At 43.1% G+C, this 18,397-nt stretch overlaps 1 protein-coding gene across 5 annotated transcripts in view; it reads left to right on the top strand.

The window, feature by feature from the left end:
• The window catches only part of Sertad2 (SERTA domain containing 2), a 154,980-nt gene that overhangs the window by 86,307 nt on the left and 50,276 nt on the right, over positions 1-18,397 (top strand). For 2 of the 5 annotated variants that reach the window (XR_003582567.2, XM_027934321.2), the window contains exon 1: positions 2,806-3,092. The exons of the other annotated variants lie outside the window; for them this stretch is intronic. The gene's annotated coding sequence lies outside the window, so the exon portion shown is untranslated. Of the gene's footprint in view, positions 1-2,805; positions 3,093-18,397 lie in introns of those variants that run through there. 5 annotated transcript variants of the gene reach the window in all.

Here is an 18,397-nt window from a genome sequence, read left to right as displayed (position 1 = left end):
CCAAAAACAATCTCTCTGAAATAGGCATTTAAAAAATTTACCATCGCAATTATATGCTTATAAAAGGAATATTTCTTTTCTAATTATGTTTCTGATAGTTAAATGTGAATGACTGCTCTAATTTCTTGTAACTATTCTAAAGTTATATGAAATTGAGAGGGACAGCTGGGCATTGTGGCTCATGCCTGTAATCCCAGTGACTGGGGGAGGCTGAAGCAGGAGGATCTCAAGTTCAAAGCCAGCCTCTGTAATTTAGTGAGACTCTATCTCAAGATTAAAACAATATATAAAAGGGCTGGGGATGTAGCTCAGTGGTAAAGTACTCTGGGTTCAATCCCCAGTACAAAAAAAAAAGAAAAAAGAAAGGAAGAAATTGATTGAAAGAAGCTCTAAATTGTGGATGAAGTCCTGGGAGTAGGATTATTTTAAATGTCCCAAAATCATAAAGAGTGGGAAAAAAAAAAAAAAAAAAAAAAACCTTTCATGTCACTAAGCTTTTCTTGTTCATTTCCTGGGAATACATATTAAAAAAGAAAAAAAAAAAATCATGCCACTAAGTACTGTGAAAGCGTAGGGAGGACCTTCTTTATCCTCAAAGACTTGAATTTCCAGGGCTGGGCAGGATTGCTATGCTGGCCTGTATGTGACTCAGCCTGGGGGAGAGGAGGAGGGGACAAGGTTAACCACCTGGTATTGGACCACACTGGCAGCTGCTGAAGCTGCCACTATGCTTTGACTTGTTCCAAGATGCCAGATTCTAAAAGTGGGGAAGTGGGAGTTGTATATAACATATGTATTGATAAGATACTACAAAATTCAAAAGCATCAAAGAGGCAGAAACCATTTCACTCCAAAACCCAGTGAACTCAAACATTTATTGAGCACACATTCAACATAGACTTTAGCAAACTGTGTGTCCACTCTGGGGACTCAAAAGTTGTCACTTGATTTTTTTTTCCTTTTGTTTAGGAACAGTGTATTTGGGAAGTCATTTACTAGAAAATATCCAAGTATCACATAAATTCTGCAGGTCTTTCTGCTAACTTCAATGCATGAATAAAGTTTAAGTTCATTTTAAATTCAACAGAGCTAATGTCTCTGGCCTCCTACAATGATATCACAGGAAGAGATTATTGCAGCTTCTATTTCAATGGCTTTTCCTTAAAGTGAGCACTGAAACTATAAGTGAGTGGGTGGTTAGGAAACTGTTAGTAGTTAGTGTCATCTCTAAGATGTAGAACTCTGGAAGTGAAAATATCTTGGCTCCCTAGCAGAATGTTTGAATGTTATGCCACCCAGGCACAAACTGAGCAAGACCTACAGAGAGCCCAGAGCTCTACTTCTATGATATTTGATTTTGAATGTCATTAAAATAAAACTTTCAAAGACATCCACAAATAGTTTGGGGCACTGGTTGTACTCAGTGAAACATCTGTGTAAGATTTTGAGTATACTGAGAGTCCAGAAAAACCTTTTCTATTCTTCTTAGAGATAAAACTGGACACATTGTCTCCTACATTTCAACCCAAGTTCAATTTCAATAAGATTATCAATTTGATTGATAACAAATCATTACAGAACAGTTTGAATAGGTCTAAATTTGTGCTAATGTTAACGGCTTATAATCACCTTGATGTTAGGTTTTAAAGCTTTATTATCCTTAAATGCAACTAGTATAGTGGACCATTAAACAGCAAAGTGATCTCAGAAGATATTGATTGGGGTAGCAGCCAAAATCTTAAAATGTCTAAATTACTTTTATAACAACTTTATCACTGAATATGCATGTTATTTTAAAAATAATCATTAATTTCCCAATTGAGTTGTTTCCCTGGCCTCTTTCCCTTGTGTTCCTAAATTTGAACCATTTAGGCATATACATGCGTCTCCAAACTATTACTGTATAAATTTCCCTGCTAAATATTAGTAGTTCAGAGCCTAAGATTTCTTAAGGGGAGGGAAAAAGCAATCCACAGGAAACTTGTGAGCAGAGGACTGCACCTCCGACCCAACTCCAAGCTTGGCTTTCCTCGGGCTAGCTGTCGGATCTACACCGTGGCTCTGCCTACGGTTAACTCGCTTCTGTTTAGCTTCTAAAGTACTGTTGAGTTGGTGACACTTTTCGAGTGTCGGACTGAAGCAACCGCGCGCAAAGGGCTTTTTCTGTCCCCAGCTCCATCTCTACCGGCTACTCGTGCGTCCTGAGACTAGGGCGTCGGGTGAGTGTCGGGGCGGACCGGTGGACGCCTGCCTCGGGAACCCCGCGGGAAGCGTAGATGTAGTGCCTCGGGACAGATCTTCGCCCCCAGTCCCCTGCTGGGACCCTGCCCGCCCTGCTGGCCGGCCCCAAGTTGCCGAATAGCTCGGATGCTTGTCATATTTGCGGTCGCGCGACTCAGCGGGCTGTGCGCGCGCTACACTCGCCGCCGCCTTTGTCACTAGCGGCTTCGTCATTCGCCTGTGTTCCAGAGTGTGGAGGGTTATTGGTGGTAGCCGCGGCCCTCCGGCCAGAGTGTCTCCTTTTCTCTTTCCTCCTCTTTAAATCTTCCCCTAAGAGAAAAAGGGCGCGCCGGGAGGAGAGCGAGCTGTGGGCGGCGCTGCCGTCCGAGGCCTCGCGCTCCGCCTGCCCCTTCCTGCTGCTCCTGCTGCTGCGGCCGGGCTCCGCATTTATCTCGCCTCCCGGGACCGCCAGGGGAGGGTGGGGCGGGGCGAGGGCCGGGGGCGGGGCCGGGCGGCGGCGGGGCGGGGCCTGCGGAGCCCGGGGCCCGGAGCTCGCGGGAGGCTCGCTGGCCGCACGTCACTCCTGCACGGCGAGTGCTGGAGCACGAGCTGCCGCTTGCTCGGCCGGGCGCCCCCTCCGCCCGCCTCCCGCTTCCTCCTCGCTGCCTGCTGCCGCTGCCTCCACCATTGTATAATGCTCCGGGCGCTCAGGCAGAGGACGCCGGAGTCTTAGCTTCGGTCTCGCCTCCTGCCCGTTTCCCGGCGCCACCCTCGGGCCCCCGCGGCGGGGCACTCCGCATGGAGAGGGAATAGCTTGAGGAGTGGGCGGAAACCCCTCCTGATGCGTTAGTTCCCAGGTGGAGCTGCATGTGGTAAGTTCTCCCGGCGCCGGGTTGGAAGGGATCCTCGGGTGCGCTGGGCTCTCGGGTGGGTGGGGGGCGGTGTTGGGAGTCCGCCAGGGCCGGGAGGGGGGAGGAGGGGGCCGGGCGCCTCCGCGAGAGGGACCCGGGACTGAAGCAGGTACGAGCTGGAGCGCTCCCTCCCTCTACCGCCCGGCCCCGCACCCTCGGACCCCCGGGGCTAGGGCCGCGACCCCCGCGTCCGCGAGCAGATCTGCGGGGGGAAGGGCAGGGGCCGGGCAGTCACCGGCCGGGGTCAGGAGGGGGTCGGGAGCTGATGAGAGCCGAGCGGTGGGGAGGAGGGAGCCTGGAGCTGTCGCCTTTTACAGCTGGGATGTGTGTGCGTGTTGTGACGGTTGTGTTGTTGTGAACGTGCGAGACTTTTTTTTAAGGCTCAGATTGCTGGCGCGGAGGCTGCTTCACTTTGGAGTTCCGTGGCCGGGTTTGCAACCAACTTGATATAGTGTGTTTTTGTGAGTTTCCCAGTGTTTTTATATTAAAACATCCTTCCCACCCTCTCTTCGTCCTTGTCTAGATGAATTGATTTTGGATCCGAATGTATAGCAAACTTATCGTCTGGTTGGTTTTTAAATTAGAAATTTACAAGTCATCTTCGTGGTAACCGCCTATGACGGAGAGGGAGGGGGGCTGAGGGGAGCCAGCTGTCCCAAGCCCTAGACTTTGTACCATTAAGAGAGGGGTGCCGTCAGAGGGCTATTGCATCGAGAGAAAATCCTGAATTGTTCTTATTTTCCTCCTTGGCCATAAATTCTCTTACTTTCAGCAGAGCTGGTGGTAATCGATTCAGATGAGAGCTGAGTTTTTAAGTTTCACAAAAAGATCCGATGTAGTTTTCTTAGACAAACTTTTTGCTTGCAAGCTGGGTGGTTTCAGGAGGTAGAAAGTAAGTTTTTACAGGCACAGAATGGGGAAGGACAGTCAATAGGGTGAGACATCTAGCCTCCGACTTCAGCGGTTTTTATTTGAATCAAATTGGGCAGCCCCAGTCAGCCTTAAGGAACTGAGTGAATGTTTTCAAGCCTTATTCATGAGATATGCTTTTTGATTTCCCAATACGTGTTAAGAAATGTTTATAATGTTTGTAAAGAGCCTAGAAGTTGTAGTCACCAGTAGGATTACTGAGGCCCTAAGTGTTCTAAGTTGCTTTTTGTAATAGGGCTTTTGGGTCCACTCAAGCCTGGGAGGGCCTTCCACCTGAGAGCCCTCAGTTGTTTTGCTGATGGGCATAGTTGCTTAGCTCACCAGAAGGCTTGTCTCACCCTAGCAGCTCCCATTCCTCCCCCTTTTTATAGCAGTCTATTCTGATTTGAGTGTGCTGGGAGGATGAAAATACCCATCCTCAGATCCCAGCTTCTGGCATAAGTAAGAATAGCTTGTCCCTGGGTCCCTCCTTTCCTGTTCATTTTATCAATTTCAATTTAAAAAGAGATATAGAGACAAATGTTTAGATTTCCTTTAGCTTCACTGACTTAGAGGTTTTACGTGTTAATGTAAAATTGTGTTGTTCACCAAGTTACTAATCCTTTTAAATAATTTTACTTCTTTCCCCTCCTCCTAATTAAAATATATATAACCATTTTGCTCTGAAGTAAGAAAACTTACAAAACGGATTGGATGCTCCCTACCCCTGCCCTTAATATGGGGTGCTTGCTATTCCTTCACTTGAGCAGGTAGGGGAGAAGGCTCACATTTTATAATGCCAACCAAATATACCACAGGAGGTGTCCTAGGGAACAGTTTTATTGTCAGGCCAGTGTCAGCCTTTTAGGTAACAGCTGCTCAGGGTTGTTTCCATTAAAGAACCAAGAGAAGGATATTAACTCAGATTTAGAAAATCTTTACACTCCTATCTGCTGTATTGTACCTCATTAAAACTTTTTAAATTTAATTGAAGAGCTGAAATATAAATTTGTCAGTTGTTACACACTAAATTATTAATAATAAGCATAGTAAAATAACATAGATTTCAATTTTTAAAAATTCATTCCAATTTACGTGGTGACTGATAGCCATTATTTAAAGCAGTCCACAGTCAGTAAATGTTACACCCTACAAGCTATCCCTCAAAATATTTTATCCTTTAGTTAGCAAAGAAAGGTAAAAGTTGCAACAAATGTTTAGATGTTTCTTTTGCTGTGGCTTGTTTCTTGTTAAAGAACACTGATAAAAGTATGAACTTTATATTTCATTTATATCAGCAGAATCAAGACCACTTTGTTAGTATTACATGCAAATAAAAATGGATGCAGTATTTAGGAGGGTGAACTTTTAATTCTCTTGCAGAATTTTTAAAACTGTATGGCTACAGAAGTTTCATATTTGCTCTCTGTCATATTAAGTAGAAAATAGCTCTAGCTGCAGTAGTTTCTTGGTGAGAGAGAGAGAGAGAGAGAAAAAAAAAAAAAAAAAAAAAAGAGAAAGGTGTCTGTGTCTCTGATTACTGAGTCCAAAGATCAGGTGTATGCTGAAGGCACCAGAGGGCAAGCTCCAGTTTAAGTGAAAAATGGCCTCACCGTCAGCCCTCATAGGTCTTTCCATTAATTAATTCTGACTAGCAGAACATGAAAATCTAAAAATGCTTTTGGCCACTGTGTATGTGCAAATAATATATTTTCTACCTACTCACTAAACAATTAATAAAAACCTACAGGCTGACTTGTGTTTAAGAAGTATGTTTAAGTATAACTTGTTTTTGTTGTTGTTGTTGTTGTTTATTTGTTTGTTTTTGCAGTGCTGGGAATTGAACCCAGGGCCTCAAGAATGTTAGGCAAATGCTATACCACAGAACTATGTCCCCGGCCCCTTAATTTAGTGTTAATATTTTTGAAGGAAACAATGAGTAACCAAAGTGGGCATGCCTTATTTTTTTTTTTCCCCTCTTCTCTAATTGTTGTATTAAATGGCCAGTGCATTTGGTATTAAAGGCAAACTTCTGCCCTGTGTGCAGATGCTGGGAAACCCTTATGAACAGAACTGTCCCCTGGAGCGTCCATCACTCATTGTGTGGAGCTGTGTCTTTCTCCATTAGCACTGCGTGGCAGTTCATTCTTTGTATAAATCTGTGAATGGCATATGTCAGCCCAATAAGAGGACATTCCTATTCTGAGCAATAAATAGATGCTTTGTTTGATTGTCCCCCCCACCCCCGAAGATCATGAGACAAACAAAAACATACTTGACTGTCTAAAAATTTTCTTGGCAATACATACAAATTAAAATTTCAAAATAAAGACAGCACAATGTCTTTTAAAATGCATGATGTCTAATAGGACAGCACAGATACAAACTTGTAATTTCAACAAGTACCACATACAGACAATGCAAGCTCCCTTTTGAAAATTTGGCTGTCTTTGTGGTCTGAGGGGTCCTAAAACTGGAAAGACTCACTCTCCTCTCAGGATCCTCTTTCATCTGAACTTAATTGGAAATACCTGCCAGGATTCACTGAAGCAAGTGCCGCAGTTGGATTGATCTATGGTAGAAGCCCAGGATCACTTAAGCTCTATTCTGCCCCCATTGCAGTTTTCAGTACTGAATGAAGTCTCCTGGCCTCCTCTTCCACTTGCATGCTGTCTGGTGGACCTGGCCCTGCCTCCCAAGAGGGACAGCAGAACTAGGGTTGAGTGTGCCTGGCCTGGCTATGGAGAGTGGACTGAGCTGTGCGGATGCGTGGGGGTGGGGGGCTAAAGGGAGGGGGTGGAGGACAGATCAGCTGCCGCTGTGCAACTGCTACAGCAGGTCTGACTAGTTTGAGGTGCCCAAAGGCAGCTTTGTTTCTGTAGTAACTCTGGTAGCAGCAAACTTAAGTTCTTAAAACTAACTCACGTCTGCGTTACTATCTTTTGGTCACTTTGCAAAAACCTGTAGCTTTGAGGGTTACTAGTTAATTATAAGATTTTTTTTTTTTCGATTTAAAAACTTTCATAGGTGGTTAACTCAAAGGAAGAATCTAGACTAAGCATTTTTATTTTTCTAAGGAGTTTCACATAAAATAGTGAAGGTGATGAGATTCTGGCTCTAGCACTATATGTGTGTGTATGTATGTATGTGTGTGTGTGTGTTATATACACACACACATACATACACACACACACATATATATATATACACATATACATTACATATAATTTTTTTAAAGTATTTTTTAGTTGTTGATGGACCTTTATTTTATTTATTTGTATGTGGTGCTTAGAATCGAACCCAGTGCCTCACTCTTGCTAAGCAAGTGCTCTACCACTGAGCCACAACCCCAGCCATACATATAATATTTATATAAAACAATATATAGATAATACACACACATACGCACACTCCTGGTTATAGTGGATTGTGTGAACTCACTGAACAAAAGGAAAAAGCACACTTGACTGTGCTATGGTCAGACAAATTCAATAATCAAAAGTCCCTGCTGCAGATCAACCTTTAGCCCTTTGCTCTCCTCTTCTCTGGCTGACTGCTTATCATTTCAGGCCATGCCGCTGCTCCTGGGGCTTGGAGCAGGCCTGCTGGAGTACCCCACCCTTGTGTTGAGAAGCATTGCCCAAGTTAGACCCAGGGAATCTGAAAGTCCCAAGGTCATCTCTGCACCAGAACAGGTTTGCATACAATTCTAGCCACTGGAATGAGATAGTGAGGCAGCAACTGTTTCAAACTGATCTTCAGTGAGTACTTGTCCCATTCCCTGGTAGATGATACAGATTTGCTTTTCAGATTTCTTCCCTTTGTTGAGGGGAGCGCCTCCATGTCTGTGTCTTTTTGTATCTTGCATGGTATCATGGAAGAGCCACCTGCCAGAGGACTTTAGGCACTGTGGTCTGCAGCCTAAGGATTTTTGCTTAGCCTCTCTAGTTGTCAGGAATCTGGTAATGGTCTATCTGAATAGACCAGATCTTTAAAACACTGATTTTAAAAAATAGTTTTACCATATCAAAAATATAAAATTAGATTGATTTCACCTGGTAGTGATTCTTAGCTGACAGTAGTTGGTTTACAAAATCAAAACATGATTCTTCAGGTAGCCCCTGCTTCTGCTAAAGCTTCCAAAGAGGAAGGACAAATAGAATGTTAGGGGAGGCTAGCTGGGGAGGTTAGAGGAAGGCTTTCCTTAAAGGTCCTTTGAAGAAATTAAAGTTGAAGTATTAACAACTATTTTCCTTAGAAATAAATATTTATTACATTTAGTGTGTTACTCTGATTATTTTGATTGTATATAACTAAATGACTTTGCTTAAAGTTCAGTGAGTCATTCATTATCAATACACAGAAGTGCTTGGAAAGAAATACATTTTATCTCAGAAGAGCCCAGAAGTAGTTATTTAAAAAAAAAAAAAATTACAAAGTATCATTTACTGCACTGAAGTTTAGTTTTATTCTTCATTGCCTTTTTCTACTATGTGAATTTTTCAAGTATATGGTATAAAATTTAAATTGTCTTTAATAAAACCTCATCAGCCTACCTAATTCTTAAAGGCAACTAAAATAAACATTCCAAAGATGTAGGTTACCTACATGGAACAGGTATTTGCATAATAGAAATTATTTCTTTCCTTTTACATATTTCTGGAGCATATTTCTATGATACTGTACTTTAAATTTTTGTACTCGTATGTCATGTTGTAGAAATGTGATATCTTTCTTTTAAGGAACCCAGATTTAAGCCATACAATACAGTGGTTCACCTTACTCAGTAGGTAAAGAAGAAACCATTTCTCTGGTTTTCTTCTGTAGACCACACGTGGGAGTTAAAAGGTGAAATCTATGCTGTATATGTGAAGAATATTTTAAAAGATATTTCATAGTAATAAGCTATCCAAATCAGAAAGCATGATTAGTTTTTAATCTTTAACTTTTAAGCAAAAAGTGCTTCCTGGAGTTACATGCATGGTTTTTCTTCAGTGGCAAAACCTGGATTTAACTAAGATGCAATTTTTTCCCCCACAGAATTGTTCTAAAACTTACATTTACCTGTTGTAGTATTGACTGTTTTATATATTTGGTGACCCTCTTTAAGAAACAAAAAATGTCACTTTTGGCAAAGCCTTTGGTGTCTACCCTATGCCTTCTTTATTTTCCCCTGACATTGTTATATTAAGGGTCTCTTGTGTGAGGAGAAAAACAAGGTATCTTTGGGGAAAAGATGCTACAGGAGAGTTGAAACCAGAATCCCATCCATGCAATTATAAATACAGGAGAAAAAAATATTTTCATTATGCATGGGAATGGGTGGGGGTTGGTGGGTGATCCTGGCTCTCTCTTTATGGGCAGACAGTCCTGGCTGGGGGCGGGGGGTCAAATCTGAGGATTCTTTCCCTTAATGAGACTCTCATTCAGAATTGTAAAGATGTAGGTACTCCTGACACCAAATTACCATGAAGTAGCTTATTAATGTAAATAATTGTAGTTCATAGTTACCAATTTTCAAATGGAAAAACTGATAACTAGTTCATCTGTTGTGATACATACACATCATATAACCTGAACTTGTAATTTGAATAGAAAAAATTCTATCAAGTAGTTACACAGTAAATCAAGTAGTTACACAGGCAATTGCTTCATTATCTCCTTTAAGTTAACTGCATTGCATTTTACAGTCAAATAGCTCCTCCCCAATGTCCTTTATGAAGGGTTTTCCCAAATAACTGCCTGAAGCAGAATCTGCTCAGTGTGGAGGTAATTTACTGTTATTAAGAAGCAATAGGATTATTGAAGACTTCTATACTAGTAAAATTCTTGGTGCTGAACTTATGAGATTCCGTGTGTGGTTAAGAGTCCACATTAGAACCCCACTGGACAGTTGAACTGTTGGCTTCTCTAAGTCCACACCCCGTGACTTGCGTTTGTGTTTGTTTTTGTGTGTTTGTTCTCACTTCAGGAATCCTCCAGGGATCTTAACCATGGCTTTAGAAACATCGTTGTTACTTATATTCAGGCATCAACCTTTCCTGTACAGTGTTTCCAGAGCTTGAACCATAGCATAATATAATTTAGTTGGGCTTGGCAAGGCTCCCAGCTTGCTTAACATCGCCCTGTGGATATCTGAATTTGGGACTGGTTCTTGAAATGTGTAGACTTTGAGAGCTCTGTAGACAGAAATTGCAGTGGAGAAGCCGACTTCAGGGGTGCCTGTTGCTCTGCTGCGCCCCCGTGTGGCTGGATGTGACGCTGCCTTTCAGAGTTTACCGGTGTTCCTGCTTGTACTGGGCTTGCTTGTTTACATAGAGCATTAGCAGCTTTCTTCTGTGCAAAAACACCTCGCAAGTTAATATAATAGTTCTCACTGAGGGTGTAAATAATTTTTTGTACTTATTTGATTTTTTTTTATTTGTAGAATTTTAAAAGTATGTATTGATGTGTTGTGCTTTTTAACTTTTTATTATGGAAAATTCCAAACATACTCAAAAGTAAAAGAAAGAGTCCAATACACCACCTCATACTTGTCACCTGCTTCAACAGTTATCCACTTTTTCTTGATCTTGTTTCATCTTCGTGGCCAGTTGTTTTTGAGTACTTTAAAGCCAATTTCAGGCATCAGATCATGTTGAATATGTTTTTATTTAACTAAATTCAGACACTGCATAATTCCACTCAATTTTTCATTTGAATTAAGTGTGCCCTGCTTTTAGCCACACTCCTTAGGTAAAATAAAGGAATTCTTAGCACTTCTATTGTCCTTGGAAGGTGACGGGTGTCCTTGGCCTCATTAGAAATGGGATTGAAATCTAAAATTCCAGCGAGATGAAAAGCATTAAGACAGGATATTAGAAACATTTTATACTACTTGACATTTAGGTTCTAAAAAGCCTATTTTTCTTTCCAAATGTTTACCAACACGGACATAATTTATTCTAAAGAATGTTTCTTGAAATATTCCTTTCCAGAATTTGACAGTTTACTAAATGCAATTAGAGTTAGTTAATATTTTAAGACTTCTTTTTTCCAAGAGGAAAGATTATATTTGACAAAGTATCAGCATTAGAAATTGTCCTCAATTTAATGGAGACATATAAATAGAGGGAACACTAGAATTTGTTAAAATGTGGACATTAGAAAACAACCCCACATGATGAGACTTGTTTCTTACGTTTACTTGAGATTGGCCTCCTGGCCGAACTCAGCTTTTCTGTGGGCTTCAGGCCACTGCAGGAAGGCTAGGAGGCTTGTGCTGGTGTCCCTGATTCCAGGCAGGCTGGTGGGAGCTGCGGCTGCAGTGGGAGGCGCCATCATCTGCCGTGTCAGGTTACAGTCTCCCTGAGCTGGGGTAACTGGCTTGATCTAGTGACTGGCTTTATAATTACATTGCTGATTTGTTAGGGGAGGCTTTGTCTTACTTACCAATTAGCATGGATGTTACTGCAGGGACCTCCGAAATCCTGGAAAGGCTTTGGTTTAAGAAAAAAAAAAAAAAAAGTTTCCTGATCCAGGCAGCTCTTAGGGTTTCTGTCACCAGCCCCGCCCCATCTGTATAAATAAGCCGAGGTGCTCTCCCCACTGGAATTTTGTCTCTGTGGCTGTCACTTTGGGGTCTGGAGTCTAGCTTGAGGGTGGGGAATACCATCCCCCACACCTGTCACCCCCCCCTTCATTGGGGGGTGACAGTCACCACTGCCCAGCTGCAGTGCCAGGATACTGGGAGGCCCTGCTGGGGCCTTCTGTTTCTTCTCTTGGGCTTCCATCTCTGATCCCGCCAGCATCCCCAACCACCGCGTCCTTTTCAAAGTGGTCTTTTTGTTCTGGCCGGGTTTGCTGTTACTTGGAGCAGGGAGGGTGTTAAAAGCTTAGCCGTCATCAGGTTCCTTAGCCCTTAGTTTTTCAAGGTGGAGTATTGTAAGTGTGAAAACTTGCCTCAGTGAATGAGGCTGCCCCTGTCCAAGTGTCTAGCAGGCTCCGGCTTCTCCCTCCTGCCCCGAGACACAGTAGGACAGTGGACTATGGGGAGGCTCCAGGTTGCTGGTGGGAGGTGGCCTTCTGTCAGGGACGCCTCCAAAGCAGGATCCCAAGCTCATCTGAAGGCAAGCAGGAAAGTGAGGAGAAAGGAGAGGCTATTCTGTGTGTCAGAAGTTGTCCCCAGGCAATGCCCAGCCTACCCACCACCGACCTTTCTTTGGCTCAGAAGTCTGTCACAGACACAGTTTTGCCAGGGCCATTCCTTTCTTCCACTACCCCAAAAGAAACTGAAAGGATGTGTCTCCACTTAGAGGGCCTGGGCTCTGGGGGCACAGGATGTCACGAGGAAGCAGCTGCTCTGGCCTTGCGAGGTGCTTGTCACTCCTCTTTGGTTGTTTTCCTCAGAAGAAGCAGATCCGCGTGGACGTTGGGGTAGAGGCCTCGTTTTTATGGGTTTTATGGTTTTTATCTTCAGCATTGGTGGCTGCCAGGCTCTTCAGCAACTGATCGTCACCCCAGGAGTCATATTGGACCGTGTGCTAAGGAGGTTAGGGGGATGACATGAAATATGACCAGCTCCCCAGAAGCCACATGCACCACTAGAAACCCTAGATGCCGTAGATTAGTTTTGCCTTGTAACTGACTTTTGAAATAACGTGCAGCTTCCTATACTCCTGAAAAGGGAAAATGCTGAATTTATAGCTGCTCTTAGTTACTAGTCCAAAAGAAATTAGATCAAGTTCTTGAAAATGCACATAAGGGACCAACCTACTAGGCCTGGTACAAACCATCCCAACCTGGGTGTTAGCAAGCACCCCTCTTCCAGGTGAGGGTGGTGTTGAGCTCAGAGCCTTCTCTCCGTGAAGGACCAGGGGCCTCCACTCTCTCTGACTCCATTTTGGTCAGGCATCAGTCACACCTTCTCCAGTCATTGCTCTACTTCAGAAATTGGGACTCAGCTGTCAGTTTTTAGCCCCCTCTTAAAGATCTTAGATAGCATTCATTCTCTTCTCTGGATACCAAGTAAAAAAAGTCTATTAGCTAAGGAGGCTTTTCTTTCTGTGTGGAGCGGTGACTGAGTTATCTGATCGCTGAGTTTGGGCAATGAATCGAGTGAACATATAATACAGACCTTTGCATCATTCTTGACTGGCACAGTCAGAAGCAAATCCTCCTGGGGGGCTGAGGAGGACCCCCACAGTATAGCCTTTCCCTAGGGTCTTCACCTAGGCCACTAGGAAGCCCTGGGGCCACAGACTCAGTGAGCCTGCCTATGAAAGCAGTATGTTTTGGTGGTGAGGTTGGGATGACAGGAGTGGTGGTTTGAAAATGTAGATTTCATATTCATTCCTTAAAAATCATAACATTTTATTTTATTTTGACAGTTTAATAACCCTAAAGGGACAGTGATTTAAAAAAAAAAAAAATTTTAAGTCAGCTGTGGTACTGCATGCTTGTAATCCCAGCTACTCAGGAGGCTGAGTGAGGAGGATCTCAAGTTCTAGATCAGCCTCAGCAACCTGGTGAGACCCTGTCTCAAATTTTAAAGAAGGGCTGAAAATTTAGCTCAGTTGTGGAGTAACAACCCTCAGTGCCACTAATTAAAATAATGATGATGATGCCGGTTGTGGTGGTGCACACTTGTAATCCCAGCGGCCTAGGAGGCTGAGGCTTGAGGACCACAGGTTCAAATCCAGCCTCAGCAATTTATCGAGGCTGTAGGCAACCTAGTGAGACCCTGTCTCAAAATAAAAAATAAAAAAGGCTGGGGATGTGGCTCAGTGGTTAAAAAGTGTCCTTGGGTTCAATCCCTATTACCAAAAAATTAATAAATAAAAATTTTAAGAAACACAGGTTTTAAATAATTGAAAAAAATGGTTTAAATATAACTTTTTTTGATTCATTTTATGTTTGCATATTTTTTCTGAATGTCTTAAAAGGTAATATTTCACAAATTTTATTTTTAGGTACTAGCCTTGTGGGGTAATGCACAAATGTAATTCCAGCTACTCAGGAGGCTAAGTAAGAAGGATTGCCAGTTGGAGGCCAAGTTGGGCAACTTAGCAAGATCCTGTCTCAAAATAAAAAGAGCTGGGGGGCTGGGGTTGAAGCTCAGTCGTAGAGCGCTTGCCTAGCACTTGTGAGGCACTGCGTTTGATCCTCAGCACTACATAAAAATTAATAAAGTATTATGTTCATCTACAACTGAATATATTTTAAAAAAAAAAAAGATGGGGATGTAACTCAATGATAGAGCACCCTAGATTCAATTTCCATTGTCACAAAAATAAATAATTAAACAATTAAGCATAAACATAGGTACTGTTCCAGCTCCTTTTTTGGACCTTGGGCCTCACTGCATTCACTTTAAGATCATAGCAAGTGTCATCTAGACCTCATAGCCAGTAGGATCTGATATTTCATTCTGAGAGGCCCAAACTTTGTCATTCAGATTAAACTTAAAACATCTTAATTGTGCATGTAGTATTTTTAAAAATAGCAGTTGTCAGGCCAGGCACAGTGGTACATTCCTGTGGTTCCAACTACTTCAGGGGGCTAGAGGATCATTTGGGCCCAGGAGTTTGAGAACAGCCTGGGCAACATAGCAAGGCCCTGTCTCTTAAAAAAAAAAAAAAAAATTGTGTACGCATGTGTGAGCCGTCAGTTGCTGTCACAAAGAGGCTGTTCATTCCTTTTTGCCCTCTTGCTTAGTCACAAATAGGGAAGACCTCTGGAATCAAGATTAACTGAGAAAAGATGTTCTCAGACTTAAATGTAAGTGGCCTGATGGGGAAAAGAGGAAACAGTGGTTCTCAGAATTCTCCCGTCACCTGGAAACTTGTTGAGAAGGCAGATCCCTGGGCCAGGAGTCTGGGTTTCACGGGCCTCCGGGAGAGGCTGGGGAGGCTGATGCATGCCCAAGTTTGAAAATGGAAGCTCCAATGAGGGGCTCTCACAGGAAGGCTTCCCAGCTTCAGCTTTCCTGCCCACCCTGTGTGCCTCAGACCCCTCCTTGTGACCAGGTCCCCTGTAAAGCTGAGCCGCTCTCCCCTTTCTCCCGCCCTCTAGTCCTTGCAGTTAAGGACACATACCTGGCTCTGGATCTACACCATCTTCTCTGCTGTCCCTTGTGTCTTTTCTCATTCTTTCCACTTACTGTTCATTTATTCAGCCACCAAGGGGGCATCTTTTGTGTTTCAGGGACTGTCTGTGCCTTCATGGGGCTCACTGTGGAGGTAGGAGACAAACATGAAGAGATAAGCTCACTTTAAATACAAACTTCAAACAGGGGGCCACAAAGCCTGTTTCCAGAGGTCTCCCTTGTTGGCTCCAGTCCATGTTAATTGCTAATTCCCTCCTGGGGGAGCCACTCAGAATCTGGAATTGCAGAAGGAAGAACAGCCAGGTCAAACAGTCTCCTGGTCCTCTGGCTCTTTGTCTGCTCCGGGAAACTCCTAGTGACATTTGTTACTTTTTAGCTTGTGCCCCAGCAGACTGTAGCTTTTGAGGATAGGGTCTTTCCTAATGAAAGGCTGCTCCATTGAAGGCCAGGCCTGGTGTACAGAGAGTTCTATTCAGAACTAATCTTCCTGGGAAAGTTTTCATTTATTTTGCTACTAGTGAGTTTTGTTCCTTATCTTTTAAATTTAGTTTGCTGCAGTGTATGCTAAAGTTTGTTTTTAAAAATACAGATGGGGGGGGGGGGCAGGGTGTAGCCCAGTGGCAGAGAGAGCACTTAAGCGTAGCATGTGCGAGGTCCGGGGTTCCTTTCCCAGCACCACAAAAAATCTGTAAAAATACAGAAAAGTTAAGAATTTGTTTCTAACAAGTTCACTGGGGAGGGAGGGTGTTCCATCTCCAACCTTGTAGTAAGAGTCAGTGAAAATTCAATAGAAAAGTGGCTGGGCTTAGTTTTGAGTCCCCTTTGGGTAGCAGAAGAGGGAGGGAGCACTTGCCTGACTTCTCCATATGGTGGGATCTCTGACCCACCCCAAAGCTCTGGGTCTTTGGGGGCTTTGTCTGAAAAACTGGGTAGAAGACGAGGGGTTTGGACTTTGGTCTTCACAAGCAGAAGGAGAGGAGATAGAGTGGGTGACAGATCCCTGGGGTGGCCCGGAAGCAAGCAAGTCACCAGCCCGTCCTCCGGGTGAACTCCAGGCCCATGAACTGCACAGCCAGCCGAGGGGAGCCCCCTTCCGCAGCGCAGCGTTCCCTGGAAGCCCTTAATGAGCTCCTGCTACTGCTGCATCTGCAAGCTGCTGCCTAGTGAGGCCTTTTGAAAGGTCACGTGCCTCTCCAACTGCGCTTAAAGAACTATTGCTATTTTCTCAGAAAGCCTGAGGAGAAAGAGGCTTCTGAGGAGCTGGCGACCCTGGCCATGGCCAGCCAGAGCCAAGCCCAGAGAGGCCAGGAGGGGCCCACGCATCTGGCTTCCTGCCCTCTGGTTCTTGAGGGCATGTCTTGTCTTTTCTTCTTTAAATTGTGCCCTGCTTAAGGAGGTGGTGGTTAACACAGAGTCCTGAGAAGGGGAGTTCTCGCCGCCCTTCCCCTTCAGGAGTTGGAGGCCGCTCCTGACCAGGCTAATTGGAATGTTGCTGTGGCGTCTGAAGCAAACTTAGGGACAGCTTTCTTTTTAAATAAAAATGTGGAATAGATTTTGATCATGTTGCACTTTTATTCCTTTCTTAAGGATTTAGAATTAGGATTAAAAATCAGGATGGTGTGCATTTTGCAATTTTAGTGGGTGTGTGAAGCCAGCCCTGCCTCTCCACACAGCAGAGAAATGAAGACAGACCTGCTCAGAGACACACTCTTATCAGGGGTCCTCATTTACACATTCCAAGAGCACCCGGGCTTCAATTTGTGTATCTGTTCCTGCTCACCAAGTGTTGCTCACCAGGGCCCTCCACCCTCCTGGTTCAGGCAGTATCACAGATGGCTTCTCAGGCTTTTCCTAAATCATGAGGATCCTCACAGGGCTGTGATCAGCTGGATCTTCCCTACTGGAAACCAACGGGAATCTCTCTGAGAGTGCCACCTCAGATCTTTAAGTATCGAGTGGCCTGTTTGCTTCTTAAATATTGGAGTGCAGTAGGTTCAGTAATTATTTCTAGGAAAATGTATTATTGAAAAAGTACTGTTGCTTATTATGGTAAAAAGTCTTTAAATAGTTCTACATTGATGGGTAAAGAAAAGTTTATACCCGCCTTTCCTCCAAAACTGATAGAAATTCAAAGTGGCATTCTGTTTACTAATTTGTTTTTAGTTTTATTTTGGTTTACATTTGAGGACAGTGCTTCTCCAGAGTTTTCTGTAGTGATGGACCATCTTGCTTTTTCCTCTCAATCCTTCATGGACTTTAGTAAAACAAAATAAAAATAACTACTTGAAAAGTGAAGTAAAAACAGAAAGATGTAAAAGGTAAAAGCTCCTGTTTTAAAATTAGATGTGCAAACATACAATTACTTTGTTAAGTTTACTGTAAAAGTTTATAAATAAAACTATATCTCTACTTACCTCATTGCAAACTGATGACAGTGCGTATGGGTCCCCTCTGTGGGCCACACTTTGACAAACACTGTTTTATTTACTTTTTTTTTTTTAATTTTTAATATTTTTATTTTTTAGTTATCGGCGGACACAACATCTTTGTTTGTATGTGGTGCTGAGGATCGAACCCGGGCCGCACGCATGCCAGGCGAGCGCACTACCGCTTGAGCCACATCCCCAGCCCCATGACAAACACTGTTTTAGATGGTGCATGTGTGTATTTGTGTACTTACATATATATTTAAGTGTACTGGCCTGATAACATTATAATGTAACATGGATCCGATAGTAACTTTATGTGTGAATTAAATGCACCCAGAAGCTCTTTGGCAAAAGTGAGGTGTTGTTGTTGTTGTTTTTAAACAAGTATTTAAATGTTCAAATTGTAAGGGTATACAAATACACAAATAGTATAATTGTGAATACAACTATGTGTTTCAAAACTCAGATGTCTGGTAACACTTTTTTTTTTTTTTTAATTTTTGCATCCTGGGGATCGAATCCAGGGCCCCATATATGCTAGGCAAGCACTCTGCCACTAAGCTATATCCCCAACCTGGTAACAGTTCTGATATATAAAGTAGAAACTGTTGTGCAAAGTGAGATGAAACCACCTCCACTCTGATTCACCCTCAAAATTTAAATGAGCACAGATACTTTAGATAGGAAATGGCTTATGCAAAGCAGATACACAAATGAGACTTTTAGCACTGAATGATAGGAACTCTGTCATATGAAGTGTTAGATAAGCCAGTTCTTACTATTGTACCTTCCTTGTCTCAGAGAACAGTTAATTACAGGATGGATCTTTGGTCTTTTTGGTC

The sequence above is a fragment of the Marmota flaviventris genome, chromosome 14 (genome assembly GCF_047511675.1).
Source record: "Marmota flaviventris isolate mMarFla1 chromosome 14, mMarFla1.hap1, whole genome shotgun sequence".
In the NCBI taxonomy this organism is placed as follows: Eukaryota; Metazoa; Chordata; class Mammalia; order Rodentia; family Sciuridae; genus Marmota; species Marmota flaviventris.
This window is presented reverse-complemented; position numbering and strand designations above follow the sequence as displayed.